A 13,461-nucleotide genomic window follows, 5' to 3' on the forward strand; every position below is an offset into this window, starting at 1 on the left:
ATATATATATATATATATATATATATATATATATGTTCTATGAAAAAACACAAATATATTAAGAAGTGAGAAGCAATCCTATCCGCTTAAATAATCAAATATGACGGTTGGATTTTACACACGAAATCTGGCGTGCATATTACAGTACTAGGGGTAATTTAGTCTATTTATTTTATACGTTATATATAACTAGTACGACCATCCGTGCGATGCACGGCGAATATCAAAATTAAACGATATATTTAAATAAATAAATATAAATATTAAATAGAATTAAAATATAAATAAGTACTATAAAATATATTTTTTAAAATAAAATAATCCTTATCAGTTACTCAATGAAATTCTGAATTTAAAAACATAAATTTTCAACTCTGTACAAAGTGTAATAATAATTATAGTTATTAAATATTTTTAAATTATTTGATGAAAATTAACCGTACACATTATTATTATAGAGTATTACACATCATAATACAAAAAATTCATACACAAACATAAATAAAAAGTTGTAGTAAAATATTAACAAAGAGAGAGAAAATGAAATATTTTAAAGTTTTCATAACTTATTCATTCTAAATTCATTTTTGATGATTTTTATACCATATTAAATATTTTTCTCATGAACTTAAATTTAAGATGCATATTAAATATTTATTCATCAATTAAATTTGATGATTTAAAAAAAATAATTAAATTATACTCCCTCCGTCCCATGAAGCAAGACCAAGTTCTTTTCGGCACGAGAATTAAGAAATTGGTATTTTGTGTGTTAAGAGTGGTAGGTGAAAAAGTGAAAAGGTGAATAAAGAGTAAATTTATTGCTACTTTTAGAAATTGGTCTTGCTTCGTGGGACAGACCAAAAAAGAAACTTGGTCTTGCTTCATGGGACGGAGAGAGTATAAAAAATATAAATAAAAATTGATGGAAGAAGAGAGAGAAAAAAAAGAGGGGAAAAAAACTCCTCTTTTATAATATAGATATAGATAATTCTTTATTTTACAATATGCAGATTTTAATGAATTAGATTTTAAATAAGCGTAACAATTTTGGAATTTTGATTTTAATAGTGTAATATTATTTCATTTTTGATGTGCTTTATATTACTTATTTTTGTGTATGTTTTTGATAGATATTAAATATATCAAAATATATATGGCGGTGGGGTATATATCTTTGAAAATTTATATGCTAGTTTGTGTTTTCAAAAACGCAGGTTAGTGATGAAATATGCCAATTTGTAGTGAATCGTGATACATGCAGGATTCTATTTTTTATAATATAAATTGATTGCTTTATTTATTTAGCTGTCAATTTTGGGGTAGTGGAATACGTGTCTAACTAACATTTAGATAGGTGAATACATGTTTAATTTTTATATTTATCTTTTAAGTTGGTAAACATTGTGGGTTAGTGCAATTCATATATTCATATGTGAGTTAAAACTACAATTAAATAATATGAGTAAAATGCGATAAATAAATGAAACTGCCGTTACATAGTTATTGAGATTCTGTTAAAAATTTAACACTAAATATTTTTCCGTTAAACTGCTTGTTTATATAATATATAGATATAACTGTTATATGTTGGTGTAATTTCCACGTTTGCATAAAGGAGTTATGAGCAATTAACTATTGTTTAGGGACTATTCTGCAAAGCTGTGTAAAGAGTTTGTTAAAATCGATTCTAGAAGAACTTATGCAGCTGAAGGTTTTTTCTTCTACTGTTTTTCAGTATATATACATGTATTCTAGACTTGTATAGGCTGCTGAGAGTTTTGATTGGCATATACACTAGAGAGAAGAGTTTCATTGCGAGAGGGAAGATCTGGAGAGGATTTCTTGTAGTGTTTCATTTTCGTGGTGTATTGTTTAGCTTGATAGGATTTATTTCTCGTTTGTTCGTTGATTACTTGAGCCAAGAATCGGCATCTGTTCTCAACAGATTGGCGCCGTCTGCCGGAAACGAAGCCGCGACGATGAGTTCACTGAAGTTCGACGCCGAGAAATTTAATGGCAAAAACGATTTTGCCTTATGGAAGATCAAAATGCGGGCGATGCTAGTTCAACAAGGATTAGCTGGAGCGCTTGAAGGAGAAAATGGTTTTCCAGAGGATATCAAGAAAGCTGAGAGAGACGACAAGATGCAAAAGGCGCATAGCGCTATAATTCTCTGCCTTGCTGACAAAGTGCTTCGTGAAGTGGCGAGGGAAGAAACTGCTGCCGCGGTTTGGAAGAAATTGGACTCGCTGTATATGGTAAAATCTTTGGCCAATCGATTATACATGAAACAAAGATTATACTCGTATAAGTTACTTGAGGAAAAGGGGATCGAAGATCAACTCGATGAATTCAACAAATCAATCGATGATTTGGAGAATATCGATGTGAAGATCGATGATGAAGATAAGGTGATTCTCCTATTGAATGCTTTACCGAAGAATTTTGAGCATCTTAAAGATGCTATGCTATTCGGTAGAGAAAATTCCATCACCTTAGAGGAAGTTCAAAATGCTCTAAAGGCAAAAGAATTGCAGAAAGTCAATGAAGGCAAGCAAGAAACTGGAAATGAAGCACTGAATGTTAAAAAGTTCAAAAAGGGAAAAAGGGAAGAAAGGCTCTGCAGATTGGAAGAAGAATGGAAAGGAAAAGGATAAAGAAGAAGAGAACAATGAGACAAGGAAATGTCATTTCTGCAAGAAGCCGGGGCATCTAAAGAAAGACTGTTATTCATTCAAAAGGAAACAGCAAAATGAAAAGAATCCAACCACAAATGCCACAAATGCTGCTGAAGAATATGATACAGCAGAAGCTCTGAATGTTGTTGACAGCAACATTGATCAACATTGGATTTTGGATTCTGGATGTAGCTTCCACATGTGCCCTAACAAGGAGTGGTTCTCAGAGCTAAAACTTCACGATGCAGGCTCAGTAATGTTGGGAAATAATGAGGTATGTTCTGTTAAAGGAATAGGAATCATTAAGCTTAGGTTGCATGATGGAAATGTAAAAATCCTGTCTAATGTGAGATATATTCCTAAACTCAAAAGGAATTTAATATCTTTGGGAACATTAGAGTCAAAGGGTTTCAGTTGGAAATCTGAAAATGGTACCTTATATGTCATGAATAGGGAAAAGGTAATCATGAAAGGCATAAGAAGATCCAGCCTATACTACCTTGAAGCTGATACACTAATTGGTGAATGTGAAGCTGTTGTAAAGGCAGATTATGCAACGTGGCACAGGAGATTGGGTCATGTTGGTGAGAGGGCCCTAAATGAGCTAGCTAAGCAACATGTGATAGGGTGCACAGGGAAGTTTACAAAGGGGTTTTGTGAGCAGTGCATTTTAGGGAAAAGTAAGAGACAACCTCTTGGAGTTGGGCAACATCTATCAAAGGCTCCACTTGACTATGCCTATGCTGATTTGTGGGGACCAGCAAGGATGGAAAGTTTGGGTGGAGGCAGATACTTTCTATCCATAATGGATGATTACTCAAGGAAAGTATGGGTGTATATCATAAAGAACAAAAGTGATGCTCTGTCAAAGTTCAAGGAATGGTGTAAAATGGTGGAAGTTCAGAAAGGTACTACTCTTAAATGCCTTAGAACAGACAATGGTTTAGAATTTCTTTCAAAAGACTTCAATGACTTTTGCAAAGAAAGAGGGATTGAAAGGCATAAGACAGTACCGGGGACACCACAGCAAAATGGTGTCATTGAACGCATGAACAGAACATTGCTTGAGAGGGTGAGATGTATGCTTCTAAGCTCAGGGGGGCTCCTAAGAAGTTCTGGGGTGAAGCAGTGACCACTGCTGCAAAGCTCATCAATAAAAGTCCCAGCTCAGCTATAGATTTCAAGATTCCAGAACAGATGTGGAGCAATAACATACCAAGTTATTCCAGATTAAAGGTATTTGGATGTCTAGCTTACATGCACCTCAAACAGGATAAACTTGAAGCAAGAGCATTGAGATGCATTCTGTTGGGATATGAGGATGGAACAAAAGGTTATAGGCTGTGGTGTGATGAAGATGGCATGAAAAAGGTCTTGATAAGCAGAAACAAGCATAATTTTAAACACAAAAATGCATTTTTATTGCCCCCACCCCCACCTACCCCCCAAGGCCCAAACCCCATCAACCACCCCCCACCACCCCCATTTTTTTAAAAATTTTTTTATTTAATGTTATCAAAAAATTAAAATTTTTTTTTGCATGCTTCATTAACACCATGGTTCGGTTTTACAAAATGAATTTTTCAATTTTGCAATACGTAGGGTTTACTGATACAATATGCATGGTATTTCTCGCTAGGGATGTCAATCGGGCCAGCCCACCGGGTTTTCGGGCTAGCCCTATCGGGTTCCGGGTTAGTCGGGTGCGGGCTAATCGGGTTGGAGATTTTTTCGGGTTGTAAATCTTCAACCCTAACCCTAAACTTTCGGGTTTCGGGCTAGCCCATCGGGCTAATCAGGTTAAAGGCGTAAAAATAAAATTATCATTTGTATTTTATTATTTCTAATGATCTAATGTATAAAGTATAAAATATACATAGATATTAAAGATATAAATTATATAGCAAAGCATGAAATGCAAAAATATAAGATATTCAAGATTACATAAACAAAATTATATTAAAATGAGATAGTAAAATTTAACATGTATCAATGCACTAGAATCAATTTGGATTATTACTGAATAATTAGTGGATTTGCCATACACGTCTCATTGACAGACAAAAAAAAAATTGGTAATACTTTAAAATGAGATACTAATAATTAATTTCTAACTAATGAGATACTAATAATCAATTTCTACAAAAAATCCAAATTAATTTCACTTTTTTTAATGAGATTGCACACACACACACATATATATATTCTAACTAATTAATTTCACTTTTTTAATGGATGCATCAGTCACAATTCCGTCAGCCCACCGGGCCAGCCCATCGAGTTTTCGGGCTAGCCCTATCGGGTTCCGGGTTAGTCGGGTGCGGGCTAATCGGGCTGGAGGTTTTTTCGGGTTGCGATTTTTCAACCCTAACCCTCTAATTTTGTCGGGTTATTCGGGTCGGCCCACGAGTTTCGGGCTGCATTGACATCCCTATTTCTCGCCCCCAACCCCCCACCACCCCTCCCCACCAATTTGTTTTTTGCTGGCTTCATTAACGCGAGATGCATGGTTCAATTTTATGATTTGCATTTTCCTATTTTGCAATATGCATGGTTCGTTGATAAAATATGCATGGTATTTTTCACCACCCCACCCCCACCACACACCACCCCACACCGCAAACAAAAAAATTGAATCACGCATAGTGTAAATCAGAACAAGGCGTATTATAAAACTCAACCATGCATCTCAACCATGTATCTCGTGTCAATGAATCCTGCAAAAAATGAATTTTCGATAAAAAAAAAAATGATTGGGGGGGGTGACGAGAAATACCATGCATATTGTATTTGTAAACCATGCACATTGCAAAACAGAACACTGCATTATGTAAAACTGAACCATGCATCTCGTGTCAATGTAGCCTAAAAAAAAATGAATTTTTGACAAAAAAAATTAAAAAATTAATTTTTTTTGGGAGGGGGTGGTGGGAAGGGTGGGGGAGGGGGTGTGAAGGAATATTAAATTGAATTAACGTTCCGCTTTGCCCGATGATCGTTTCTTGGTTATTATTAATTTATCATACAACGATTAATCTTAAACATGCTCCTATGAATTTAACAGTTGCACATAGGTGTTAGGAATTACTTACTTGTGAAGCGGATGCAGAGGTCGTTGATGATCGTGTCGAAAGACTCCAGTTCTGATCTTCTCGACTGTATCCCGCTCAGCTTTCACCATTGGATGGACAACGAGCTATGAAAGTCCCAAGCTAGAAATCACCCTACGTTTCCTGCACCTCCTTTGCTCTCAAAAACCCTAATAATTATCAGTGTGTGTTTCCTGAGAGCTGACAACTGTATTTATAATACAGAACAAAGAGAGGGGGCGCCAGTTATAGGGCAGGGACGATTTCTAGCCTTCTTGGGCTAGGAGCCATTGGGCCAGCCCAAGGACCAAATACAAGGAATAAAGATGGGCCTCAAATAAATTAATTTATCTATGGTCAGCCCAGACCATAATTAATTTATAAATATCAGTTCATTCCACTAGAGAACCGATACTGACTTACCCCTTTATTGCCGGTGATGAGTCGGGGCTTGTATTTAGACTTATTAAATCCTCGTATTTAAAATGTCCGACATCCATTAATTAATTATAGCTCTGACAGCCTTAATTAATTAATCTCTTTGTAATCTTTAAGCAGTACCACTCAAAACTTATTATTGCGCCTGAACTTAATCAACCTGCAGGGTTTAACGCAATAAACATTATTGAGCTCCTTAAGGGGATGTCATTATCCTATACGGATACGAGTACTAATACAGATAATCAAATATCATATATTAACCGCTATCACCCAAGATACCGAGTACTCAAGTTACTATATAACTCTCGCTCATAGTAAATCAAAGTGATAAACGAATCAACATATATATCTGAAATCTTATTAGTATTAAGATCATATAAGTTACCGAGATCTTGATTCTTCACTTAAGTCAGATAGAAGAATACATCTCACTGTGGTCCTATCAATACGTTATGACGTGACGTACCAGTATAGATAAGTAATAAAGACAAACTACTTCCATCTATACCGCAGCCTAAACCAATAACTTGTCCTAGAGTTATTTCGGCTGTGATTATGTTATATCTCTTAAGGTTATTCCAATTATACGGTCTTATGTGATCTACAACACACCATATAATCTACTTATATAGAGATAAAGAACATACATATGCAATCATGAACCCAATCAGATAGGAGATTAAATAGTGAACACAAGAATCATTGTATACAAGCATAAAACGTTCTTGCTTTCAGTATACAAATCCAACAATCTCCCACTTATACTAAAGCAAAACTTTTAGTATACAATGTGTCTAAATACTAGCTATTACAACAAACACTTCACTTCTTCTCCCACTTATACTGAAAGTTTTTCTCTAAGTGGGTGGCATCAACCGCAATCCCATCCCTCGAGCATGCTTCTCGTAGGCCTTTTGCGGCAAGCTCTTCGTGAAAGGGTCAGCTAAGTTCTCCAATGTATCAATCTTCTCAACTAGCACATCTCATCTGCTTACGATTTCTCGTATGATGTGGTACTTTCTCTCTATGTGTTTGGTCGCCTTGTGGCTCCTGGGTTCCTTAGAATTTGCCACTGCACCCGAGTTATCACAATAAATTATGATACTCTTAGGCAAATTAGGCATCACTCCTAGATCCAAGAGGTAGTTCCGGAACCATACAGCCTCCTTAGCAGCTTCAGAAGCAGCTACATATTCGGCTTCCGTGGTGGAGTCTGCAATACATTTCTGCTTTGCACTCCGCCATGATACGGCTCCACCTCCCAAGGTAAACACATAGCCAAAGGTAGATCTCTTCTCATCCCGGTCAGCCTGGAAATCCGAATCGGTGTAACCCAAAGGAGATAGACTGTCTGAGTGGTAAACTAGCCTATAATCTCGAGTCCTCTTCAGGTACTTGAGAATATGCTTTACAGCAGTCCAGTGTCCTGGTCCAGGGTTCGACTGATATCTTGCAACCATGCCAACGACATAGCAAATACCAGGTCTCGTGCAAAGCATTGCATACATGAGGCTACCTACGGCGGAAGCATAAGGTACCTTCCTCATTTCCTCAACCTCACTAGGTATCTTAGGACACATGTCCTTAGACAGAGGAATGCCATGTCTGAAAGGTAGCAAGCCTTTCTTGGCAGCTTGCATGCTAAAACGAGCAATCACAGTATCAATGTAGGACGCTTGAGATAAGCTCAACATCCTTTTCTGACGATCACGGACAACCTTGATCCCCAGGATGTACGCTGCATCTCCTAAGTCCTTCATTTGAAACTGTTCGGATAACCACTTCTTTATGTCCGATAATAGCTCAACATTGTTGCCAATGAGGAGGATATCATCTACATAAAGTGCAAGGAAAACCACATCGCCATTGGCATCTAAACGGTACACGTAACTTTCGTTTTCACAACGAGTAAATCCATAGGATTTAATAACCTCGTCAAAACGTTTGTTCCATGACCTCGAAGCTTGCTTAAGTCCATAAATGGACTTTTTCAGCTTCCATACAAGATGCTCTTCGCCCTTTTTCACAAATCCTTCGGGTTGCTGCATATAGATGTCTCTTCCTTCTTCAAGGAAACCGTTTAGAAAAGCGGTTTTGACATCCATTTGCCAAACTTCAAGGTTCATGTGGGCTGCTATGGCAAGGAGTATTCGGATAGACTTAAGCATGGCAACCGGCGAAAAGGTTTCATCGTAATCTATACCCTGTTCCTGGGTATAACCTTTCGCCACCAGTCTAGCTTTAAAAGCTGTGACTTCGCCATCCGAATCTCGCTTTCTCTTGTATACCCACCTACTACCTATAGCCTCGAAGCCATCAGGTAGTTCAGTTTTCTCGTATACATCCATAGCAGTCATGAATTCTATTTCAGAAACCATGGCGTCGTACCAAGAATTTGCATCCAGATCTTTCATCGCTTGTCTATAGTTATCAGGGTCGACATCCTTTTGTTCATCAACAGGAAAAAGATCCGAAGACTCTCCTAAGAACATAAATCGATCGGGTTGAATTATAACCCTCCCACTACGACGAAGCTGTTTTGATTTTCTGTGTTGATTTGACGGAGGAGTCTTAGGCAGCCAATCTGTAAAGACTTAGTTTGTATTGACGGGAGGTCAAGGGTATGGGTTGAAGATCGAGGGCATTGGAGCGTAGCAGACTGCTTTGTTCGAGTAACATTTGTTATTCGACTGTTTTGATTTTCTGTGTTGATTTAACACTTTAGTGCAGATTCTAGATAGGTAGATTTATCTTAGGTAGTTAATCTGTAAAGATAGATTACCAGAGTGATCTGAATTTGAACTTTGTATAGTTGATGGTCATAGTGAATTTAGCCATGAGGCACTCACGGGTTGTATTTATATAACCCGTGAAAAAATATTCCTGTGTGTTCTTTAATTTCCGCTGCATGCTAGCTTGAATGTTATTAACATTCGGTTATCAACATTCCTGCTAAATTACTCTTATGAATTCACAATTTTACTTGTAGTGATTTGGGACACTAAATTCTTTTAATTCGGTTCAATTATATTTTTTAATTAAACATAAATTTTATTTGATTTCAAAAAAAAAAAAATCGAATCGAAAATCAAATGTACCCCTAGAAAGAGCTGCTTAGATCATCCACAAAATATAACCCTTCTGGGCTCTCTAGAAATCCATCCCTCCCAAGGTGGCCCTATAGATTTTTCATCCAATGTTTAAAATTCGAATTCTATATAAAATTTAAAATTAAATATTTTATTAAATTTAAATTTTAAAATTACAATAATCTTAAAAAATACATTAAATAGTTATATAAATTTAAAACATATCTTAAAAATTAAGAAAAAAGAACTAAACTTAAAATGAGAGAGAAAAAAGGTAGAAGAAGAGATTTTGGTTTGGTGTAAAAAATGAGTAAAAGTATAATGTATTTATAGAAAAAATTTCACAATAAAAAATAAAACAGTTTAGTGCCCCAAATTACCAATAAAGTAAAACTGTGTAAAGAAAAGAGTAATGTTGGATGCAATGTTATCAACAGAATGTTAATAACATTATAACCAACATGCAGCGGAAAGTAATAACACACAGGAATACTTTTTTCACGGATTATAAATAACCCGTGAGTGCCTCAAGGCTAAATTCACTATGTTGAATCAACAATACAGAGTACAGATTTGGATCTTCTTGGAGATCTATCTTTACAGAATGGCTGCCTAAGATAAACCAACCTATTTACTTTCAGTACTACAATGTTGATACAACACAGAACCCAAAACAGCCGAATAACAAAAGTTAATCGGACAAAGCAAACAACCTGCTACGCTCCAATGGCCTTGGACTTCAACTCTTGCCCTCGACGTCCCGTCGATACAAAGATAGACTTTACAGAATGGCTGCCTAAGTCTACTTCGTCAAAGCAATCCTTGAAGAACCGGTGACACGTTTGCAGCAGGAAAATGACGAATTGGCTGTGAGTGAATGTTAAGTCGCAGATAATGCACTTCCAAGACGTAAGGATGAATGAGGCTTCTTGCTACTTTTATAGACCTTCATGTCGTGGTTAGTTTCCTCCACTTCCCACTTCCAGAAGCTTCCTATAACCGCCGCAATCCACCTCCGAAAACTGCCAGTCGACCAGTCTGGAATGTTGGTTGAGAGATCATGGGTCCTGAAAAATAGGAACTAACAACCCACTACTTTGGACCATGATAAACCACCTTTCCACTTATTAAAAACGTGGTCAACAAGCATAAAACCTTTATTCCACAACCAAAGAATAATAAAACGTGAAAGGAAGGTAAAGATTAAATATATACAATTACCAATGGAGAGTCAAAGTATGGAGTCAAGGCAGACTCCGGAATGTTGGTTGCAACCCAGAAATGTTGACACCATGAATGTTATCAACATTCCACCCAACATTGAAAACACGAATGTTATCAACATTCAATCCAACATTGTCGGAGTCAACATTGACTCTAACAATCTCCCCCTTAATCTTTTCCTTCCTGCAACAAAAACACAAACAAAGAAAAAACTATATACAGAAAAGAATTCTAAATTACAGGATCTCAGATCAAGGAAGAGTAAGAAAAACTCCCCCTTAATCTAACAAGAGGTGAACCTCAAAATCAGACCAGAGGAGATGTCGTAAAAACACTCCCCCTGAAACAAACAAGAGGTACAACCTTAAGTAAGCACTTGAGGTACAACCTTAAGAAACACAAACTGAATGTTGACCCAACAATCGGTTTGGAACAACCAAGAGAAAGTTAAGAACTCCCCACAAACAAGTTGATCAAATGAAGCTTTGCTTTATTTGATCAAAATGAAGGTCGGCCGAAGGCCAAGACCTTCATTTGACCTGCCCAACACAAAAAAACGAAGGAAAATCAAAAACATGATAAATGTTGAACCAACAGATAATCAAAAACCAAGATAACATAAACAATGTTACCAAAAACAGGTGCTCATGCACCACAAAGATTCACGATGTCCATGCATCAAACACATCACCAAAGAAACAATAACATTGTTTTGGAACAAACACTGCCAACAAATTCATAAAACACTACTCCCCCTTTTTTGTTGAAGAAGAAAAAGGTAGAAGTTTGGCGAAGACTTGTTCACAACAGTCGACCCGAGCAAGCATGTCCTGTCCCATCTTGATCGTCCGATCCACCATCAACTGCACTTGTCTTTTGAGCTTGAGAAGATCCTCTCTGGCCTTGATGAGCTCTGCAACGTCAAGATCAATCTCAACTTCAGAATCTCCAGCTGGTTCCTTGCCTTTACGAGATGTGGATGTTTCTTTAGTGAGATGGGCTTTGACAGAAATGATGTTGGAAACATCAAGTGCAACATCAGGAGCAGTCGCACGATCAACATCTTCGTCTTCATCATACTTGTCGATCTCAGCTTCAGCAGAGTCAGCTTCATCATCAGGCTGAGGAGACAAAGGAGGACCAGCACGTGGAGGTTCGTAGGGAAGATCTTTGACACGATCAGGAGTGAGGAGGGTTTTGGAAAACTCAAGCAGATTCTTCTCTTCAACAAGCACAACTTCCTCTCTCTCCTGGAGTTTTTGCTTAACCAAGAGATTGTAGATGAGGCTTGGAAAGGGAAGCATACTTCCACCTGTGGACTTAAAGGCTGCACGAGAGATGTTAGCAAACACTTGCTCACCAAAGTTGAAAGCCAAAGGCTTACCAACTTTAAAGATAAATTCAGCTTGTTCCTTGGTGTAATACCCCGTTTCCCCGAGCTAAATTTAGAATTTATTTTGAACTTAGAAGTCAGGATGATTCACGCCGGATATAAAGAAAATAAATTTATTTTTAATTCCAACAAAAATAATTTACAAAAACATTTGTAAATTTAGTTATTAAATTTATGTGCGTCGCATATTTATTTAATTTAGCATTCAAAGCATTTTTGCGAGCATTTAGTCAGCAAACCCTGAAGAATTATTACAGTTTTCATAGTATAACCCGGAAGACTTTATTTTATTATATTTAATTTCTCCACCAAATTTCCCACATCTACCTACTCTTCCACCTCCTCCATGACAGCCATGCCACCTTCCTTTACACCTCCTTTCCACCTCCATGACAGCCCTTTACACTTAACATCCACTTTCAAATTCCACTTAACATCACTGCAGCCAAGTCATTCCTCCTCCTACGCCATATCCCCTTCTCCTACAAATCCGACGGCAAATTCATTCTCCCAATCTCCAAAATCTTTCAACATTCATTATATATTTATTTTCCACTCCAGAGAAGCTCAAAAGAAATCCAGACAACAACGACTCAACTCCATCCAAAATTCCTTAAGGTTTCATTTATAAATTTCCTTGATTATTTCAGTTTGCTCACAATCACAGCATCTAAATTTCAGTTCAGCAAACCATTTTCATACTTAAAAGAAAATCATTTTAAGCAGGCAACTCATTCATTGATAAACATGCGTAGCATATATTTGTGTTTTCTAACAAGCAAGAAACTGAGTAAAGAAATGAACTTTACATATGTATATACTTTTCTTTACATACATGAATGAACATGATTAAATGAAAATAGAATAAAATGAGTTTTGAAGCCTTAGATTTATCTTAAATTTTGGAGTGGGTTGTGTGCGATTGGAGTCGGGGGTCGTCAGTTGATGCTGGGGTCGAGAGATCGGCGAGAGTGGAAGAGGGAGGCCAGGGCGCGGCAGCCTTGCTGTTGCTGTCGTCCGGCCACGGACGAGGGGGAGTTCAGGTGACTGGTCGGAGCTGGCTTGGGTGGAGGTTAGGGCTCCGGCGGGTGGCTCCGGCTGCTGCTCGTCGGCGGGAGTCAAAGAGAGAATTCTGAGGGAGATATGAGGGCGGCGATGGTGGCAGCATGAAGTTGCTGCCGTCGGCCAAAGTTCAGCGGAGGGAGGCAGAGCTCGGCGGCCTTGGCTGCTGTCGCTCGGCCACTGTCAGAGAGAGAGAGCTGGTGGCGGCAGCTCGTCGCTGCTGCGTCTCCGGCGAGTCTCCACGGCGGCGGGTCAGTTTGGCGTGAAGTGAGGATGAGGGAGAAGGGGGTCTGGCGGAACCGAAGTAAAGGAGAGAGGAAGATGATGTGGTGAGTCGACGGGCGGCGGCCAGTCGCCGGAGGAGGAGCCGCGGCGGCGGAAATTCGAGGGAGCCGAGAGAGGGAGAGGAGAGTGTTGCTGCGCATCTGCTATGTGTGTGTGAGTGTTGTGCGATTTATGGGGGAGAAGAAGAGGGGAGGAAG

This window comes from Salvia miltiorrhiza, chromosome 1 (assembly GCF_028751815.1).
Source record: "Salvia miltiorrhiza cultivar Shanhuang (shh) chromosome 1, IMPLAD_Smil_shh, whole genome shotgun sequence".
NCBI classification, from domain to species: Eukaryota; Viridiplantae; Streptophyta; class Magnoliopsida; order Lamiales; family Lamiaceae; genus Salvia; species Salvia miltiorrhiza.